The sequence below is a fragment of the Mustela nivalis genome (genome assembly GCF_964662115.1).
Source record: "Mustela nivalis genome assembly, chromosome: 5".
NCBI classification, from domain to species: Eukaryota; Metazoa; Chordata; class Mammalia; order Carnivora; family Mustelidae; genus Mustela; species Mustela nivalis.
Window position 1 is genome coordinate 63,018,857 of NC_139024.1, and position 22,711 is coordinate 63,041,567.

Sequence of the window (22,711 nt, forward strand, 5' to 3'; positions counted from 1 at the left end):
CAGTAACTTAGGCAGAAGAAAACACGAGTGCTACTATAGGCAATATGGTGATGACAGAAATAGATAAACCCTTGGGAGAAGAGAAAGGGAATTACAGTAGATGTAACTTCGTAATGTCTCCTCTAAGGTTTTATATTAATAGAACATTCCAGTTCTTTAGAATGCTCCATACTTCACCGTCATCCATTCCAAGTCTTAGCTTCTTAAATAGACCCTGCAATAGGCCATAGCAGCTCCTATTAATGATTTAGAAAGGGGAGGATCCCCAATTCTGATATTATGTGTGCAACAAAGGGAGTTGTGCTCTCAGAGTCTCAGTTTGAAGTAAAGAATACATTCGCCTACAGACACATTATTCTGAGTGCTGACTAAACTGACAGGTGGAAACATTGTGATAAAGGCAAGCATCCAGACACTTACAGGTTACTTTGAACTGTTTGGCATCTGAATATTCTTCCATTTGGGGAGCGATTCCTCAGAAGTTTAGAGAAAAACCCTGTCATCCTGTGGATGCCAATGTACGGCATCTGTTTCTTCCTCGTCAGTGCATCCATTGGAGATTCTGACTCTGAAGCAAGCACCAAAAAGAAGGAAATGACATAGGTCCATGACAAGAATGTTCCTGTCACCGCTTCTCTTCAACAGTGGACTGACTAAAGATTATAGGCAATACAATGAAACAAGAAAGTAAGTGCATGAGTTAAGAAAAGAACAAATAAAACAGTCATTATTTGTGGATGTTATAATTATCTACATGGAATATTCAAAAGAATGTATAGAAAAATGGTCAGAATTAATGAGTTTAGCAAGATTTCTAGATGTTGTATCAATATAAAAAGACAGTTGCATTTCTACTTATTAGCAAAAACAAACAGAAATTTAGTAGCATAAAGTAATATAAAGCATCTAGGAATAAGTATAAGAATATATGTACAGAGCCTTTGTACAGAATATTATGTCTCTACTGAAGCATTTTAAGAAGATTCAAGTAGAGAAAGAGACATATCTTGCTTTTATAAAGACAAAATATTTGACAACGAGCAATTCTAGTGAAATTCCCAGTGGGTTTTTTCATGGAGCACAAAAGGCTTAATTTAAAATTCATTTGCTCCTTTGTGTAAATTAATTGGCCAAATATACATGGGTTTGTTTCTGGGCTATTTTGTTCCATTGATCCATGTGTCTGTTCTCATGCTGATATCACACTGTTTTAACTACCTTAGTTTTGTTATGCAGCCATGTAAGATAGCCAAGACTATACAACGGGAGAAAGACACATGCAAAAGAATGCAACTTGACCACTATATTACACCATACACAAAAATTAACTCAAAATGCATTCAAGACTTGAATGTAAGGCCAGAAACCATAAAGTCCTAGAAGAAAACATAGGTGGTAAGCTCCTTGACATAGGTCTTAAAGAATAATTTTTTTAGTCTAACACTGACAGTGCAGCAACAAAAGCAAAAATAAACATATGGAACCACATCAAACTAAAAAGCTTCTGCACAGCAAAGAAAGCCACCAACAAAGTGAAAAGGCAGCCTACTAAATGGAAGAAAATATTTGCAAATAATATATTTGATAAAGGGTTAATATCCAAAATGTATACATAACTCCTACAACTTAATAGCAACAACAAGGAATCTGATTTAAAAATTGGCAGAAGATGGGGCATTTGGGTGGCTCAGTCAGTTGAGCATGTGACTCTTGATCTCAGCTCAGGTCTTGATCTCAGGGTCATGAGTTCAAGCCCCATGCTGGGGCTTGAGTTCAAGCTCTTCAAGTTCAAGTCATGAGTTCAAGGCTCCACGCTGGGTATAGAGCCTACTTAAAAAAAAAAAAAAAAAGTGGACAGAAGACTTGAATAGACATTTTTCCAAAGAAGACAAAGAGATGGCTGGCAAATTCATAAAAATATGCTGGGCATAATTCATCATCTGGGAAATGGAAGTCAAAACCCCAATGAGAAATCACTTTAATCCTGCTTTAAGGGTTACTATAAAAAAGACAAATAACAAATGTTGATGAGGTTGTGGAAAAAAGGGAACCCTTGTACACTGTTGGTGGGAATGTAAATTGGTGTGGCCACCACAGAAAATAGTTTGGAGTTTCTATGAGAAATTAAAACCACAACCACCGTATGATTTAGCAATTCTACTTTTGGGCATTTATCCAAAGGAAAAAAAAACACTAACTCAAAAAGAGATAATATACACCCCATGTTCACTACAACTTGACAATAGTCAATATATGAAAATAACCCAAGTGTCCACCGGTGGCTGAATAAATAAAGAATTGTGGTATATACATGCAGTGGAATATTACTCAGTCAAAAAAAGAATGAAATCTTGCTTCTTGAAACAACATGTATGATCATGAATGCATTATGTTAAGAGACATAAATCAGAGAAAGATGAATACCATATTATCTTTCTTACAAGTGAATCTCAAACAAACAAACCCAAGCTCAGAGATATGGAGAACAGATGGGTGATTTGCTGGAGGTGGGAGAAATGGATAAAAATCTTAAAAATTTTTAAAAAATTTAGAAGTAAAGACAATTTGTGAGATCATGTAATTAAATTAGAGGAAAATCTTTTCTCAAATTTAATTAGCTATAAAAAACAAAGGTCTTAAAACCCACAACATTTTTGATGATTTTTACACAGACAACAAGCAATTCTCAGACACCACCTGGATGGTGTCTGAGAATGCAACTCAATTCTGACACTATCTACCTGGAGACAACATCAGATTCCACAGATCAAAGGTTCAGTCCCGCAAGACTGCCCTCCCTGACCCATCCCACTTCCGACACCAGTCCCAAGCTCAGGTCGTCCTTATCTGTGTTTCCGACCAGCTACCGACCTGAAGTTCCAATGACTCTTCCAACTCAGGATGCCAATCACAGTCTACGTTGTTACTTGTACTTCTGAGTGACTGATTACAAATTAGAGGTTCTCTTGAGTCCCTCCTCAGGTTCAATTAACTTGCCACAATTAAGTGGCTCATAGAACTCAGAGAAACATCTTACTATAGATCACCAGCTTATTAGAAAAAGATACAGCTGTGGAGCATCCAGATATAGATCTACATAGGACAAGGTAGGTGGGAAGGAGTGCTGAGCTCCCATGCCCTCTCTAGGCAAGCCTGTTTTCCCAAATCTCCACATGTTCACCAGCCTGCATGTCCTCTGAACCCTGTCCTCTTGGGTTTTTATGAAGGTTTCATTATATAGACACAGTTGACTACATCATTGATCATTGGCAATTGACTCTAATTCCAGCCCCTAACCCCTCACCACACCTCTCCCCAGAGGACCAGAGGGGAGAGGGAGTATTTCCTGACCCCTCTGCTTAGGTAAGGGTGGGAGGACTGCAAATTCCCAGCCTCTAGTCACATGGTTGTGTCTCCCAGCAGCCAGCCCTCATCCTTACATGGGGACCAGAAGTCATGCACTAATGCATTGATGTAACAAAAAAACACCTTCAGGTTCTCACCATTTAAGATTTAAATTTAAATTCTAAGAGTTTTAAGAGCTCTATGCCAGATATGGGAGGAGGACCAAGTATATATATAAATTACAATCTCACATGTCACAGAGGAACATATAAGTGTGATTTCACTTATATAAAAAACATGGTAGCTGTATAGAGTTTGGGGACACAAATATGTAATAAAACTGTATAAAAAATCCAGGATTTCAGTTTCCTCCAAGATAAAGAAAGTTACTAGAAACGTACTCAAGAAACTTCAAAATCATGATTTAGCAGTAGCTATAAAATTATTCAATTTATTATTCTTTAAACTGTACATAAATGTTACATCCCTCCCCCCTTTTTGGGTATGATTTCCCCCTACAAGTTAACAAAAAGAAGAGACAAGGGACAGTTTGGAATCATCCCTGCACCGATACGCAATGATTCCTACAGCATCTGGTGGCAATAGCCAGGTGGAGCCAGGTGTGGGGTGGCTGGTTAATCCACCCCCTGCCTGAAGACTTGACCTGGAAACCTCTTCACTTGGTCTCCTTTGGATTTCACCTGTTTTCTAAGCCCAAGTTCTTCTGCTTTTCCATTTAAATTTTGTGAACTACCAGATATCCTTCCCCCCCAAAATTGTCTTTCTCCTTAACCAGAGAAACTCCTTTATCAGAGTTGGTTGCTATTGTTTAAAATCAGTAAAGAAATAAAAAGAAAGAAAATGAACAGTGCTTTTCTGAGCATCTAAGAGGGGCACTTCACCAAAATGGCGTTGGAAGCCTTCCCACGTGTGGTGCCATCTAAACTCTGACCTGAAGGACTGGTGGAAGAGAACCAGGTGACCAAAGGGGAAGACAAGGGTTCCAGGCTCCTCACATTAAGCCTTTTCAGATTCCTCTCTTGCCATATGCCTCTCTTGTTTGACTGCCCTGCCCTCCCTCTCCCCTCCTGGTAGGTCCCTTTTCTTTAGATACCTTAGAAAAGCCCTCAATTTTATGGTTTCTCCCAGTAGCATTTGATATCATGACCCCTCTTTTCTTAAAATACACTCCTCTGTTGGATTCTGTGAAACCACATTTCCCTTGTTTTCTTTTAAGTTTTCTAACATTTTCTAACTGTGCTTCTAATTACCTTCTCTACTGACTCTCATGAGAACAACCTTACACCTCAATCCTAGCTTTCTTTTTCTCATGGTTTTCTCTGCTTCTCTCTCTCTTTTTTTCTGCCTGTTCTCTTTTCTACCTCCCCTTCCCACCTTTCCCATAGACTATCACATCTCTTCTCTTTAAAAAAAAAGTATTTATTCGAGAGAGAGAGAGAGAGAGGAGCTGCAGAGGGAGAGGGACAAGCAGTCCCCGTGATGGCTCAGAGCCCAACACAGGGCTCAATCCCAGGACCCTGAGATCATGTCCCAATCTGAAATCAAAAGTTGCTCGCTTAACCAACTGAGCCACCCAGGTGCGCCTCTTCTCAGAGCTTTTAAACCTATCACTGGGCTGATCACTTTCCAGCTCAGGTATCTCTTCTGGATGCAAGAAGTTTAAGAGTCAAGGAGGAGGTAACCATGTTTGTTTTGCTCACTGTTAAATGTCCAATGCCTAATATGGTGCCTGGCCCATGACGGTTATTCAATTCAAATATATATGAATGTTTGAGTGAATCATTATACTTACATTACTCCAGGTGTCTGGAAACATCTATCTTTATGTTTCTATTAGATGTTCTGTCTTATATTGAAACTTTAACTCTCCATTTACTATGGGAAAAAATAAACAATATCAAATCTTTTTGGAGGTAGGGATACTTTCATTTTTTTTTTTTTTTTGAATGGCTGAACAGTATTTCTTTCTTCTTTCTTTTTTTAAACTTTAAATTCAATAAGCCAACATATATTACATCATTAGTTTTTGATGTAGTGTTCAATAATTCATAGTTTCATATAACACCCAATGCTTATCACATCATGTACCCTCCTTAATACCCATCACCCAATTACCCCATCCCCCCACCCACCTGCACTTAAGTAACCCTCAGTTTCCTATAGTGAGGAGTCTCTCATGGTTTGTCTTCCTCTATGATGACTTCCCATTCAGTTTTCTCTCCCTTCCCTTGTGATCCTCTGCACTATTTCTTATATTCCACATATGAGTGAAACTATATGATAATTGTCTTTCTCTGATTGACTTATTTCACTTAGCATAATTCCCTCCAGTTCCATCCACATCTATGTAAATGGTAAGATTTCATCCTTTCTGATGGCTGAGTAATAGTCCATTGTATATACATACCATATCTTCTTCATCCATTATTCTGTCCAAGGACATCATTTAGATAAAGGATTGCATTTGGTTAGCAAACTCTGAGAGACTCACTGAATCAATAATTTAGTGGTTGGAAGAAAAGTGATTTTCTCTTGGCACTAAGGAGTGAATACAAGAAGCAAACAAAATGAGTTTCCGGGAAGATGGCACGGTAGGAGGACCCTAAGCTCATCTCGTCCCACAGATACAACTCCATAACACTCACATCTGTTCAAATAACCCAGAAAAATGAAGAATGGAAGAGACTGACAGAACAAACTCTGCAAATGAATGTAGAGAAGAGACCACACTCAAGAGGGCAGGAAGGGCAGAGATGGGTAGGGAGCTAAACCCCATGCCTCTGGCCACTAGAGGGAGGGAACAGTGGGTATGGAGAGTGATGAGAATCAGACTATCACATCAGGAGGTTGCCCAGGGAATACAAATCCCCATAACACTTGACTTTGAATATCAGAGGGGCCAAATTTCATGAGGTCTTATAACCAAAGGAACTTAAAGCTTAGAACTTTAAAAATCAATAAGCTTGGCTCTGGAAGAGCCCAGAAGGTGATAGAAAGCTGAGTCCCTGCCCTTAAAGATTCAGTGCAACAAACATCCCTCAAAGATAAAGCTTAGAAACAACAGTTTCAAAACTCCTGGGCATATGGGAGGCAGAGTTAGTTACTAATCTCGGAGTTCACTGAGGGACCTCTCGGGGAACAAAGGAACGGGCAGGCACCATGACCCTCCCACTTTCCCCAACATAATCTTAGAGCCTTCTGCAGGAACGAGCTCTGCACAGGTATTCACTACCTAACTTGCTTATACTGACTATGCCCTGCCCTCTCCGGCTGGGCCTGCTTTAGTCCTCATGCCTCTGGTCCCCTGCCCAGGAAGACTGGTGCAAACCTTGCCAACACTGTGTCTCTCAACTTCCCACAGAGGACATGAGAGCCTTGTTAAAGCTACACCCTCTGATGAGGCACCTGGGTGGCTGCTAACTAAATGGTGACTCTTGATGTCAGTTCAGGTCATGATCTCAGGGTCCTGGAATCAGCCCCGTGTTAGGCTCCATGCTCGGTGGGGAGTCTGCTTGAGGATTCTCTCCTACTTCCTCTGGCCCTCATCCTGCTTACTCTCTCTAAGGTAAATAAATAATTAAATAAATCTTAAACACACACACACACACACAACCTCCACCAATATGTGTGCACTTAACAGTGGATCCAGCTGCTCCAGCCTCTACAGTGGCTGTGAGTCCCCTGTAGAAGGGGACCAGTGATATCTTGTTAATAGTGCGTGCCCTGCCCACTACTTTCAAGAGCAAGAGACATAGCTGACTTACCAGAACACAGAAATAGACATAGAGAGTTCGGCAAAATGAAGAGACAGAAGAATATGTCCCAAATGAAGGAATAGGACAAAATTATAGCAAGAGACCCATACAAAATGGATTTAAATAATACACCTGATAAAAAAATTGAAAGTAATGATTATAAAGATACTCACTGGACTTGGGACAAGAGTGGAGGATCCCAGTGAGATCATTAACTCATAGATAAAAAAGAACCAATCAGAGATGAAGTACACAATAATTAAAGTTAAAAATAAACTTGGTGGAATAAATAGGCTAGAAAAGACACAGGAATGAATTAGCAACCATGAATCAGAGGAATGGAAAGTAATGAAGCTGAACAAATGAGAGAAAAAAATTATGCAAAGTGAGAATAGAAGCAGGGAACTCAGTGACTTCGTCAAGTATAATAACATTTATGTTATAAGGATCCCAGAAGAAGAAGAGAGAGAAAAGGATACAGAAAATTTATTTGAAGAAATAATAGCTGAGAACTTCCCTAATCTGGGGAAGGAAACAGATATCCAGATTCAAGAGGCACAGAGATTCCTCAACAAAATCAACAAAAGGATGTCCACACCAGGATATCTATTAATTAAAATGGCAAAAAGTCATTCAATCAAGGAAAAAAAATTAGAAGTAGCAGAAAAAAGAAGACAGTTACATACAAGGGAAATACTAAAAGCAATCAGATTTTTCAACAAAAAGTTTGCAGGCCAGAAAGGAGCCATATATCCAAAGCGCTATCAGCCATATATTCAAAGTGCTGAAAGGGAAAGATCTGCAGTCAAGAATACTCAATCCAGCAAGGCTATCATTCAGAATAGAAGGAGAGATAAAGAGTTTCTCAGACAAACAAAAACGAAAGAAGTTCCTGACCACTAAACCAGCCCTACAAGAAATATTAAAGGGGTCTCTTTCAGTAGAAAGAAAAGGAATGGCCATAAATGAGAGTATGAAAAGTAGGAAACAAAAAAGTGGTAAAAAGAAAAAAAAACTTATCTGAAAAACCAGCCAAGGATTCACAGAATAAAAGGTTGTAAAATATGACACCATATACCTAAAACATGAATTCAAACTTGAGCAACCATCACTTCATATAGATTGCTATATGCAGAAGAGTTTGTATACCAACCTAAGGTAGCCACAGATTAAAAACCAGTAATAGATATGCAAAGAATAAAGAAAAAGAATCCAAGTATATCACTAAAGAAAATGAACTATGAAAGAGAAGAAGAAGGGAAAGAATCAGAGAAATACTACAGAAACAACCACAAAGTGAGTAACAAATTGGCAACAAATATGTATCAGTAATTACTTTGAATGTAAATAGAATAAAGCTCCATCAAAAGACGTAGGGTGTTTCTCTGCTTGACTTATTTCGCTAAGCATGATACTCTCTAGTTCCATCCATGTTGTCGCAAATGGCAAGATTTCATTTCTTTTGATGGCTGCATAGTATTCCATTGTGTATATATACCACATCTTCTTGATCCATTCATCTGTTGATGGACATCTAGGTTCTTTCCATAGTTTGGCTATTGTGGACATTGCTGCTGGGGGGAGGGGGTTTGGGAGAAGGGGGTGGGATTATGGACATTGGGGAGGGTATGTGCTTTGGTGAGTGCTGTGAAGTGTGTAAACCTGGTGATTCACAGACCTGTACCCCTGGGGATAAAAATATATGTTTATAAAAAATAAAAAATTGTAAAAAAAAAAAAAAAGACGTAGGGTGACAGAGTGGATAAAAAATAAGACCCACCTATATGCTGCCTAAAGGAGACTCATTTTAGACCTAAAGTCACCAACAACTTGAAAGTGAGGGAACAGAGAAACATCAAGCAAGTGGTTCTCAAAAGAAAGATGGGGTAGCAATACTTACTTCAGACAAAATAGACTTTAAAGCAAAGGTTATAATAAGAGACAAAGAAGGACACTTTATAATAAGATAGGAGACAATCCAAAAATTGTAAATATTTATGTACCCAACATGGGCACACCCAAATACATGTAACAGTTAATAACAAACATAAAGGAAATAATTCATAGTAGGACAATAGTAGTAGGGGGCTTTAACACCCCAACTACATCAATGGACAGATCATCCAAACAGAAAATGAATAAGGCAAGAGTGGCTCCCAATGACACACTGGATCAAATGGATTTAACTGGATAGCAATATACAAAAGAATGAAACTGGACCACTTTCTTACAGCATACACAAAAATAAACTCTAAATGAATTAAATACATAAATGTGACACCTGAGACCATAAAAATCTTAGAAGAGAGCACAAGCAGTAGTTCACCTGACATCAGCTGTAGCAACATATTTCTAAATTAAGTCTCCTGAGGCAAGGGAAATAAAAGCAAAAAAGAACTACTAGGATTACAACAAAACAAAAATTTCTGCATAGTGAAGGAATCAATCAATAAAACTAAAGGGCAACCTATTGAATGGGAGAAGATTATTTGCAAAGGCATATCTGATAAAGGGTTAGTATCGAAGATATATAAAGAACTGATACAACTCAACACCTAAAAACCAAATAATCCAATTAAAAAAATGGGCAGAAGACATGAATAATCATTTCTTGAAAGAAGACATACAGATGGCCAACAGACATATGAAAAGATGCTCAGCATCGTTTGATGTCGGGGAAATGCAAATCATAACTACAATAAGATGTCGCCTCACACCAATCAGGATGACTAAAATCAAAAACAGAAGAAACAACAAGTTTTGGCGAGGATGTGGAGAAGAAGGAGAGCTTGTGCACTCTTGGTGGGAAGGCAAACTGGTGCAGCCACTGTGGAAAATAGGGTGGGGGTTCCTCACAAAATTAAAAACAGAACTACCATAGCACTAGTAACTTCACAGCTACTGGGATTTACCCAAAGAAAATGAAAACACTAATTTAAAGGGATACAAGAACCTCTATGTTTATTTCAACATTATTTACAATAGCCAAACTATGGATGCAGCCCAAGTGTCCATGGACAGATGAATGAATAAAGAAGGCGTGGTACATAAATACAATGAAATATTATTCAGCCATAAACAAGAATACAATCTTGCCATTTGCAGCAACATGGATAAAGCTAGAGAATATAATGTTGGTGAAATAAATCAGTCAGAGAAAGACAAACACCATAAAATTTGACTCCTATGTGGAATTTAAGACACAAAGCAAATAAGCAAAGAAAAAAAGAGAGAGCAACAAACCAAGAAGTAGACATGGACTCTTAATTATAGAGAACAAACTGATGGTTTCCAGAGGGGAGGTTGGTGGGAGGGATGTGGTGAAATAGGTGATGGGGACTGAGAGTACCTTTATCGTGATGAGCACGGAGCAATGCAGAGAATTGCTGAATCGCTATGTTGGACACTTGAAACTAATTTACTACTACATGTTAACTACTCTGGAATTAAAACTAAAAATAGTAAGAAAGAAAGAACCAAGCAAAATGGACTTCATTTCTCTCAACTCCAGTGATTCTAACCTTATTGGGGGAGGGACTCAGAGGGGCTAAGAAAGAGAACTATAATAAACCAAGCACACCTGACCTGTAGGAACTAGGGCAGCAATGTGCTACTCCTGATGACGGCTCTACTGGGTGCAGTGGAGGCTCTGGGAGTCCCTGACTGATGGTGAAAACGGCTGGCTGAGCTGACTGGCTGGGGGAGAGGATAGGTTCGGAGAATGAGGATTCTAAGCATGGGCCTGCCTCTTTTTTTTTTTTTTTTTTTTTTTAATTTATGTGCTTTAGAGAGAGAGATTGGGTACCAGCAGGGGAGGAGCTGGGGGAGAGGAGAGAGAGAATCTCAAGTAGACTCCACATTGAGTGCAGAGCCTGATGCAGGGCTCTATCCCATGACCCTGAGATCGTGACCTGAGATCACCACCTGAAGCATTGAAAGTCCGAAGGTCAGCCAAGTTAGGCACCGAGGCACCCCACTGGCCTGCTTTTTTAAAGAAGACACATTTTTGTCCCAGGATTAGGAGGAAATGAAAGTTGTTTGTTAGGCACAGAAACTATGCAGCAATGTCCTCTAGAGCAATCCTCTGATCTGCCGTTGTGACACTTAGATATTTATTGCTACAGAAATGTTCGCTTTTCACAAAACTTGAGGAGATTTTTAAAGAAATCCAGAGATGAGCAAGGATGAATATTTCTCCTCTGTGACTTGGGTTTTTTTTTTTTTTAAATTTAGGGGAAACATTATGTACATTGTTTTATAATCCCAGGTCATGTCCCTCAGAAGCTTATGGTTTTAGTACAAAAACAAATGTAGAAGGGAATTAACAAGCAATGTGTTTGAAGGGGAAAGAAATTCTGTTTGCCTTTATGGCTGGAAGGTCCCTTGAGTTAGCTGCAGGCATGCCCAGAAAGGAACACTTTCCTTTTTATCTTTACAATTGGACTGGGCTTTAATATTAAAGATAAAACATACATTTGATTTAATACTTCATCAGATAAAAATAAAAATTTTATTTTAACTATTAATCTTCTCTATACAGGTAACTCCCAACTTATGAAAGACTTATAAACCCCAAAATACTTTGTTGGGTCTATGCTTGCAAACATTATAAGTATGGCTACATTATCAAACTCACAAAATCTTATTTAATCCGTCATGAGGATGAAATATTTCTAAGTGTAGCTCTTAGTATTCCCAGAAAGAGACACCTAGCATCTCATACTCTGAATCCTAAGCCCTAAGTCCTGAGAGTCCTGAGACTCCTGAGCCCTGATGAATTTGTTCATAAGGAAGAACGCGTGGAGGTGCCATGGGCTGGAGAGGCCCCACCCAGACAGGCGTTCCTGGCGGTCTCCCCAGCAATGGTGGGGAAGGAATCCTGGATGAAGGTGTCAGGGATGGGGGAAGATTCCTGCAGGAGGAAATCAGAGACAGGAGAGGACTTGTGGGCATGTGGAAGTAGTTATTCATTTGTAAGTATTTTTGTAAGTATTATTGCAAGTCAGAAGATGTTTCTATATATAGCAGTTTTTAAACATTTCATTCTTTTTAAAATGTCTGTCACCATGACGTCACTACAATATTATTCACTATAGTCCACAAGCTGTACTTTTCATTTCTGTGACTTACTGACTTCATACCTAGACATTGTACCTCTTAATCTTCTTTAATTTTTCACCCTCCACCCCACCTCCTCTACTGAGGGAAATATACCACTTCTCTCGAATATCAGCACTTGACAGGTGTTGGAGAGCAGGTAATTTGACTCTGAGGACTTTGGTAAGATCTGGAAGAATGGGAAAGTTCTGACTTGTTTATTGGAAATATATATTTAATATACATTTATATGTTATTTAATATATAATATATTAATATATTAAATACCATGTGAAATAATGACAAAGTTGACATTTCCCATGAAAATTCAACTTCTTCACTGTCTTGTATACAAGGTTATCCACACCTTCATGTAGGTGAGTTCTTTTTTTTCTACCTATGCAGAGAAGATTTTAAAAACATGAATTCCTGGGATAAAGATTCTGACTGACTGGTAACTACAATGAAATCCTGTGATTTTGATGGATTCATTTCTAAATTTTCAGTTTTAGGCAAGAATTTATAACATATAGACTTCATAAAAATGTTTCCTCCTATAGAAAATAATGAAGATAAATACAAAATGACCAAAAAATGTATGACAAAATGAGAAAAAACATTTATAGTATATACAACAAAGGTTTAATATCTCTAATAATATAGTGTTATGTAGATAAGAAAAAGAGCAATACCAAAGAAAAGAATGGGAAAGGAGAAAAAGGGGTCACATAAGAAGAAATACAAATGGGGCGCCTGGGTGGCTCAGTGGGTTACAGCCTCTGCCTTCGGCTCAGGTCATGATCTCAGTGTCCTGGGATCTACCGCATCAGGCTCTCTGCTCAGCAGGAAGAAAGCAGGAAGAAGAAAAGGTGTTTAAGCTGCATGTTCAAAACTGAAAGCAAAAAATGGTAAGAACTGGGGCACCTGGGTGGCTCACTGGATTAAGCATCAGGCTCTTGCTTTCAGCTCAGGTCGTGATCTCAGGGTCCTGAGACCGAGCCCCATGTCAGGCCCTGCACTCAGTGCAGAGTCAGCTTGATTCTCTTTTCCTCTCCATCTGACCCTCCTGCTTGTGCTCTCACTCTGCAAAGTAAATAAATAAGTCTTAAAAAAAAATAATAGCTTTATGAGATTCAACTCTCATATATCACACAACTTACCCACTTAACCTATAACATTTACTGATTTTTCAGCTTTTCAGAGTTCTGTCATCATTACTACAAACTCCCAGGAGGGAGAAATATGGGTGGAAACCGCCTAGCTTCTGTTTACTTATTTCCCCATCCCATGGCAAGATGATGACCTAACTGGTACTTTTAGAAAAAGGGACTGAGTATTTTGGCTGAGCCTCTTCTGGGCTTCTTTTCCTTTTGGAACCAGCCCTTTTGCAGAACACATACATTCTCTGTCCCTCCATCTGATGAGGCCTGAGATGGCCCAGTGGCCAGTGTTGATAAGCGCACAAGTGCTTTTACCTAGTCATTTTTCAAATAGTTAATACACTGTACACTAGGACCCAATGTTTATAAAATTCACCAGTGTGCACTCCTAAAAAAATATTTTAGGAGCAAAATTATTGCCACATATAAGAAAACAGAAAAATCTTTATGACATTATACACATTTCTTAGGTATATCTGAAACTCTCTCAACTTCAACTTAAATTATCTTAAATTCAATCCTGAAAAAACCAGGACTTGGTTCATATATCTAAAAAAAAAAAAAAAAAGGTTATAATTTCCTCACACTTGATCTATGTTTCCTGTCAGACACATAAAGATACATCAGAATGAGCTATTACGATGTCCTTGTAAGAAGTTAAATTGGCTGTGATTTAGGGAACCTTCTCATTCCATACATTAAAGAAAATATCTTTTGAAATCTTGGATAAAAAAACAGAAAACCTGAACGTTTAAAAGAAAGTATGCACTACTTGGCCTTGCAAAGCGCCTCATTCTGTAAAGACCCAGCGCGGCTGCGATTACTCACGTAACTATCTCTTGCAGATGCTGACAGGTACTCCCTTTGCCACTCCGGAGCCAGGCGGGAGTGAGAATCCCCGCTTCTGCAGCGGCTGAGGGAGGCCACCGCACCTGGGGCCCGCGGCAAAGGGGCTCTAACCAGAGTGGGGCGGTTCCTAGCTCCGGAGTCCTACAGTCTACAGCACTTTGCTCACGCGCATGAGCACGGGCCTGCTGCCCGCCCAGTAGGACTCTTCAAGCTTGCACAGGTGTACTCTTGCCTTCCCTCCCAATTCTTTCTCCACTGACCTCTGTCTTCCTTGGCCTCTACTCCCCATTTTCACACCTCACTGGAGACAGACTCGTTCAGAGACTATTGATGGCCGGACGCGAGAGGAGAGCTAACAGACTCACTGAGGGCTTGCAGCAAGAGTATAGTGTTTTGAATAATGAAGGGAAGACAGCTTTGTTACTACTTGGGAAAACAAGTCTAACAAATACGGGAACTTCTGTGTTTGGCTCATCTTGGCTCCTCTAACTTTCAAGCAGAGAGTGACCAATCCCTGCTAACCTCTGAGAGGTCTTGGGAATACATGAGTTCATAAGAACTGTTAAACAACTTCGAGGAAAGAAGAGAGAGTTAATAATGCCAATCATAGAGTTATGAATGTAAATGAAATAAGAGATGAAAAGTACTTAGTAGAGTTGAATGCTTAAAAATGCTAGTTCCATTCTTTATTTTCCTCTCAAATTCCAAGAGTATGTGTGAAAAAACCCAGTTGCCTTCTTGTCCAGTATACACTTTTTTTTTTTGAAGATTTTATTTATTTACTGGACAGAGAAAGAGAAATCACAAGTAGGCAGAGAGGCAGGCAGAGCAAAGGGGAAGCAGGCTCCCTGCTGAGCAGAGAGCCCAATGTGGGGCTCAATCCCAGGACCCTGAGATCATGACCTGAGCCAAACGCAGAGGCTTAACCCACTGAGCCACCCAGGCGCTCCCAGTATACACTTCTTTGTTCATGTTTGAGGACCTCGTGGCAAACCTCTGTAAGGGCACAGTGTTGCGGAGAAACAGAATTCAACATTTCAGATCTACCAAGTTGCCTCCATTCTTTGTGTGTTGGGAGTAAGGATTGTCATTTCAGGGTTTTGAGCTTGTGCAATGGGGATGCTAAGCGTGGACCTCTGGGTATGGAAATCTTTTCAGGGAAGAACACTATATAGTGAGGTCTCCAAACAAAAGGGCCTGCAGGAACCATCTTTGAAAATCATTTCAGTTTTTTTTTTTTTTTCCCCATTAGTGTAGCGTATATGCTAGACCGAGTTAAATTGTTTCCCCACCCCCTACCCCACCATTCACATTCACTAGAAACCAGAACGAGCCCTTATTTGAAAATAGGGTTTTTGCACTTAAGGTGAAGTCATGCTGGATTCCAGAGGGTCCTAAATCTAAGGATTGGTGGCTTTATAAGAGAAAAGAGAGGGAGATTTGGAGACACATATGCAGACACTCCACATGGGAGATGGTCATGTGACAATGGGTGCAGGGTTCCTAGCTTCTCATGGCTATTTGCAATCCTAGACTTTTCTTGGCCATCAGAAGCTGGGAAGAGGAAAAGGAAAAAAAAAATTTTTTTTTGAAACCTTTAGATAACCCTGCCAACACCTTGATTTCAGATTTTCAGCTTCCAGAACTGCGAGAGGATTTCTGTTATTTTAAGCCACTCAGTTTTGTGGTATTTTGTTATGATAGCCCCAGGAAATTCATGTAAACACTCAGAAGGGAAGGGATTCTTGCAAACCTCCCTCTCTTTGGATAGAAATGATATGCCACTCCTGGGAGAGTTCTCAGTTCTCTTTCTGACTTTTTCTCTTATTGATGTTTCTTCCTAGGCTCTGGAAAAGCTACTTTGCCTGGCTGCCCGTGATAGGCATCCCCATTTGCCCAGGATGTGGTTTTAGCACTAAAAATCCTGTGTCCCAGAGATCCTTTCAGTCCCAAACAGACTGGGACATTTGGTGACTCTGTCTGAAAGGCCCTTCCTTGTTACATAGCAGATGGTTCCCTCCAGGCAGAAATGCTTCCTAGAAGTGCTATAGGTCCTGAGGGATCGAGGGAGATTGATTCCCTCAGGAGGAGTCCCATTCCGTCTTCACATGAATCACGTGGAGTTCTTGGTGAATATACACCCAGATGTACTGTTAACGACCATACGGTTCTGTTTGCCCAGGACATTTCCTGTTGGCCCAGAGTCACATTTGGAAGATAAATTTTATGCACCCCTCCCTTACTACAGAAATATATTCTATAGGCATGGAGTCTAGGAAGTCATGATTTTAATAAGCACCCTGGTGATTCTTGTAATTACCAAAATATAGCTTCAGCATAGAGCCTGTTCTATCTGTATTTGACCTACCAGGGCAGATCAATGATTTTGCCAAAAGCAACGGACCTACACTTGCCTGAACAAGAGCAGTGTGGATATTATGAGACTTGGCTTTATTAGTTAGGGTTTAAATTCATCGCCAGCGTAGGATTTATTTTACTACAGCAGGATTTATTATTATTCTGATTATGCAGATCTGCTTATATATATCTTCACTTCCCATTCTCCTTTTTTTCCCCTAAATGCTTTTTCATCTCAAAACACAGATTCCCACAAAGTGAATGCAGTTGAAACTATTTATCTCTGTGTCATCAACCCTGCCATAAGCAACAGCCCTTAAATAATTCACTTTCTGTTGTGCCTTAATACAGAAGATGCCATGACGGTTCAGTGAAGTCATTCTCCAGCATCCTGTGAGCATGGAGAAATCTTTAGTCCAGAAAATAAATTGGTCTGTCATGTATGACCAGTTCGCTTTGTAATTTGTGCCTGAATCATGAATAATCATGAATAATAACGTCTTCTTAGCAGCATTTTTTAATGAACGAAACAGATACAGAGGTTTTAAATCATTTTCATATCTTATATGTTTGTGAGTTATTCTCCTATCATTTATAATTTGTGGGCAGAGCAGATGGCATGAGCTAAGCATCAGGTAATGTAATCATAAAACACTCTCCCCACCCCTCAAAAAAAGCAGAAATGTTCTATATTGAAAACTTATTTCATTTATTGAAGTTTTTTTTATTCCATTGGAATGCATCACAAGAAGTTATGACATTAGATAAAGAGATATTTCCACATCAGGAAGTTCAAAAGATTAAGATGGCACTAAAGTATAAGTTAAAGGAATTCATAAATGTTTCAGAAAACATTATAGTAGAATTATTACTATCATTTGAGAGAAGGCAGGGACTGTAATAAAGTGAGATTCATTACAAAGCCAAAATTATTTTTCAAGCCTCTGACATATTTAGATAGAATCTCGTGCCAAGTCAAATAATTATGAAATTAAAAATTGCTTGAAGGAATGCTTGGAATCTTATGCTAATAAAGGCATTGCTTTAGAGGACTGTTTTTCTGTGAAAATGTTATGTTTTATAAATAAGCTTCTAAGCTCTCAAGGTGTACAAGCACAACAAAATTCTTCTAGGAAGCGGAGGGGAGAGGAACTTATTGTAAATACTTACTCAAGTATTTCATTTACTCATTCATTGATTCATTCACCAAATAGCTATGAGTGTCTGGCACTGGGCTCATTGGAATATACAGACAGGGTCTTTTTGCTTTCAGGGAACCGTCTTTTAGGAAGGGAAATACACAATCCACAAGCAATAAATGAACAAACAAGACATTTCAGGGTGGGCAGTAAAGGCCCAAGTTGTTCAAACCCTCCACCTTTCAAAGAAAAAAGCCCTGTCTTCAGGAAAACTGACCCTTGACTGGCTCCTGGGAGATAGCCACTGAGCCCTTGGAATATCCTGCCTGGTAACAGTGTTTTTAGTTGGGCCATCCTATGTCAGCTTGATCTTTGTTGGGCTGGAAGACGGAGTAATAAGGTCAGTCACATGGGTACTACAAACCTGAATCACTGATCTGTAGTAAATACCCTGGACATTGAGTCTCAGTGCACTTTTCTGGTTGGCCATACTCACAGGTACTGGGACACTGTTGTTGGGACAATTAAGGGTATTTCCACGTGTCCCAACTGGGAGGCGCACCTGCAAGTATGCCCTGATTTCCCCTTGACTTGCCCATCCACCTTCTCCCTTTCTTGATTTTGATAAACAAAATAGTATCCTTTCACTGTAGTAAACCATGACCATAAATAAAACAACTCTTTGATCTTCATGATTTCTTCCAGCAAGTTGTTGAGTCTGACCATGACCACGTTCAATGAAATAAACAGGGTGATGTGTTAGACTCACTGGGTCAAGGGGCCTCGTTAAGACAGGAAATGGATTGGAGTCTGAAGGATGAGAGTGTGCTGGGCATGTGAAGAGCCTAGGGAGGCGTATTCCAGGCAGAGGCAATAGTAACTGCGAAGGCTTGGGGACAGCAAAGTAGTAGGTGGGTTGGAGGGAAATTAGGAGGCTAGGACTGAGCCTGATGAACGGAAGCAATATGGGGCTGAATGGGGTTGGCAGGGTTAGTAAGGGCCAGGTCAGGAGAGGCCCGTAGGTCTCAGGAAAGAGTTTAGGTTTCATTACAAGCAAATGAGTCTTGCCTAGTGAGGTTGCACCCAGTTCTGTTTCTGTTACATTTTGCTACACATAAACCACAGGCACCTGAAGTCATTTTTACCAAGGGGCTCACAGATCTATTGCAGAAGCATGTAAAACTTACAAGAAATAATCACCAAATAAAGTGAGTCCTTGGGCACCGAATATGCAGCTCAGAGAAGGAAGACATTATTCTTTCCCCATGTTTTTGCTCTGAGTAGCAGTCACCTTAAGCTCAGTTCTGGGCAGAATCTCAATTTTAAGTTATTAAGAAATACAAATGCCCAATACCTACATCCCACCCTACTCAAAATGAGCTGAAAATCAAATCAAAAGGATGCCACCATTTTTTTTTTTTTACTTATCAAACTTGCAAAAATGATTAACATTTATAAAATGCAATGTTGGCAAGCCCTTGTCAGAACTTTCATACGCTCTTAGTGGAAATGGAAACAGGTGACACCTTTTTGAAGGGCAATTTGTTAATATCAATCAGTTGACATTTCATCTTTAATCCATTATTTCCACTGCTACAGATTTATCCCGAGGGATGAATACACAAGAGGATGTTTGTTGTGGCATTGCCTGTAATAAACAAGAAGCTGCTAACAACCTCAATATCCATCAATAGAAGAAGGGTTGCCTTAATTATGGGTATTTTATATAATGGGATTCTGGTGCACAATGAAAAGAGAATGAGAAGAACTGTGTCTATAAGTATAAAAAAAAAACTTAAGTTTTTTTTGTGACTTAAGTCACAAAAGCAGAGCCTTATGAACCGTATCATAACATTTGTGTGTCACGTACTTCTATGTGCTTCTTTCTCTTAAAATTAATACATTCACTACAGAAAATGTAGATAAATTTACAAGTGAAAAATAAAAACCATTTAAAAAATTAAGAAATTTCTTGATACTTACCACCCAAATGTTAGCAGTGGTTAACATATATCATATATCCTGTACCCCCCCAGTCCTTCCTCAGGCATACAAAGATACTGTTTTAAATTTTAAAGCAAGGTGTGCCTAGGAGGCTTAGTTGATTGAGCATTTGACTCTTGATTTTGGCTCAGGTCATGATCTCAGGGTCATGAGATCGAGCCCCATGTTGAGCTCTGTGGTCAGCAGGAGTCTGCTTGAGATTCTCTCTCCCTCTTCTTCTGCCTACCCCCCCCCCCCATTGCTTGCACTCTCTGTCTCTCTCTCAAATAAATAAATAAATCATTTTTTAAAAAGCTACCATTAGGTAATGGTGGCAGAACAGACTTCTTGAAACAAGGAAGGGACAGGTGGGTAACACTGCCCCCCACCCCATGCTTGAGCAGAGAAGATGGAGAGATGCATGCAAGCTTCACAGGTCATTGGATCAGGCGATGCTCCTTTTGATTGCAATGGGGTTTTAGAGAGTGTGGCCGGAAGCTCCCTCCAAGTCCACAGGAGAAAGACATGCTTAGATGTCAATTTTTTTTTAAAGATAATTTCTTTCTTTATTTATTTGACAGACAGAGATCACAAGTAGGCAGAGAGGCAGGCAGAGTGAGAGGAGAGAAGCAGGCTTGCCACCGAGCAGAGAGCCCGATGCGGGGCTCGATCCCAGGACCCTGGGATCATGACCTGAGCTGAAGGCAGAGGCTTTAATCCACTGAGCCACCCAGGCGCCCCACTTAGACGTCAATCTTTAAGGCAGATGTGTCAGTTCTGTTGCAAATCCTTGTAGACAAAGGGCACCTGAGGTCCCTGCCCTGGCTTGGCTTTTAAGGGCCATACACTGGCCACCCCCTGACTGTGCCTTCCACCTGGGATAAAGGATCCACAAAGCCAAGGGGACACAGCCACCCATTGCCTTCATTGGTCCTCTCTGGACCAGGTTTTGGGTACCTGTGTCCCATAAATTCCCTATCCTGATTGCCTGAGCTTGGGTACATACTTGCCAAGGTCCCAATGGGTACCCTTAGGCCTATGTGGTAGTGAGGGGCAGCTGTTTGCAGGGACTCTGGCCAGAGCTTGTCATGTGGGATGGGGTGCACACACGGGGTTGCACAATGTGTTGGCAATACAGGAAGGAGCCAGAGATGGGAAAAAAATGGGGGTGGGCTGGGAATCAACATTCCATGGTTTCTAAATTCAAACCTGTCCTTCCAGATTGTTAGGAAGTTATATTTGTTGCAATAGGATAGAAAAGATTTTATTTCAGTTTGTTGCCTTGATTTATAACTTTTACATATTTAAAATGTGTTCTTTGGCCTCCATTCCTAGTCTCATCCCAGGCTCCCCAAATATTTATGTATAGGTCTGTTGGGTATCACTTTTATTTTTTCCATCAACAATTTTACTGTATGTTGACTGTATGTAAAGGTGTAAGATAAGGAGGTAAATTTATGGAATTGTCTAGAAGAGTCTCAGAAATCATCTCTAGTATCTTTGCCCTAATTATCTTGCTATCTCAGGAGAAAACTATTTCAGCATAAGATTATCTGGATAATTGATTTCACCTTACATTCCATTTTTATAACTATGTTAGCAGAGTCTTTTATGGATGATGAAAATGAATTGCAGAGAGACTTAGTGTGTTTTCCAAAGACATAGAATTAGTTGCAAAATCAACTGAAACTTCAATTACTTCCTGGTCCAATTCTCTCTCCATAATGTTGCCTCAGAGATCAATTGAGAAGAGTGAAATCTGGGCTAGTGCTCTGAGATTTTGGGACAGAGCTAAATATGTTGCAGAATCTGCATTTTAGGGGATGGCACCATCTGGTCTCTTGGAAGGAGACTTTTTTAAAAAAAAGATTTATTTATTTATTTGAGAGAGAGCGACTGCACACAACTTGCAAGTGGTGGGGAGTAGGGGGGTGGTGGGAGAGAAGGGGTCAAGGGGAGGGGCAGAAGGAGAGGGAGAGAGAAGCCCAAGCAGACCCTGTGCTGAGTGCAGAGCCCAATGCAGGGCTCAATCTCATGATCCTGAGCCAAAACCAAGAGTAGATGCTTAGTTGACTACACCATTCACATGCCCGAGAAGGGGACTTTAAATCCATTCCACCATTACTTACTAGGCACACTGAGAAAGCATCTCCCCATTTTCTATTCTTAGCTTATCTTCACTCTCTCATCTCTCTTTCCTTTGGAAGTACAGGGCAAGTTTCTCAGAACTCTGCTATCCTGGACACATTCTAATCCTCATCCCACCATGGGGTAGCTGTCCTTCAGGTCCCAGAACTTCCCAAATATTCTGGTCGGGAGAGCCAATGGCCAGCATTCTAGAACCCCAACTGGGCTATATTCTAGATTTCCTAAGTAGTCCAATGCTTTTGTCCTGGTGTTTGCAAGATACAATACAGGCAAAGCCCCAGCATTTCTTTAGTGAGGGCTCCATGACATTCTTGACAGTTGGAATTGTTCTTTTCACCCCAGATTACTTATATCATGCTCTGATCAGTAAATGCATCTCTGACATTGCCTCTATGACAACTAGGAATATAGTCATATGCTGTTTCATGAGTTTTTAGATAGCTGAAAAATTAGGAATCATTAAAAGCACATTTCATCCTTTTTAGAACATGATCTCAAGAGGCAGTGATGTATAAGTTAAGAGACCACAGGCTTTACTAAACAGACTGAGCAGAGTCCTAGGTACCGATTCTTCTCTGTGAGACCTTGGGCACATTGCTTAACCTCTCTGAGCCTCAGTGTCCTTACCTGCAGTGTGAGAGTTCCGGTATCTCTGTGTTAGAGTTTGGAGAAGGAAGGAGTGCAGAGCACGCATGGGGATTGCTTGTCGCAAGTCCTGACTCACCGTGGGCACTCCTTAAGTGATGCTTCTTACAAGGTCATCACCTCCTTCCTTGTACTTTGTGGTGCCCCAGGGAAATTTTGAAACAGATGCTAAGTGTAGTTACCTAAACCTGTACTCCTCTGAGGCTAGAGA

At 40.1% G+C, this 22,711-nt stretch overlaps 1 long non-coding RNA gene across 2 annotated transcripts; it reads right to left on the bottom strand.

The window, feature by feature from the left end:
• Positions 1-497: 497 nt before the first annotated feature.
• Positions 498-14,314, bottom strand: LOC309864247. 2 transcript variants are annotated; one of them, XR_014311413.1, is made up of 4 exons: positions 14,207-14,314; positions 13,143-13,301; positions 5,159-5,241; positions 498-568 (listed from the first exon to the last, which is right to left on the bottom strand). It is a non-coding gene; the product is annotated as an uncharacterized lncRNA (long non-coding RNA). The 2 variants fall into 2 exon arrangements; XR_014311414.1 differs by lacking the exons at positions 498-568; positions 5,159-5,241 and adding an exon at positions 12,978-13,053 and having other exon boundaries at positions 13,156-13,301.
• Between the last annotated feature and the right edge of the window lie 8,397 nt (positions 14,315-22,711).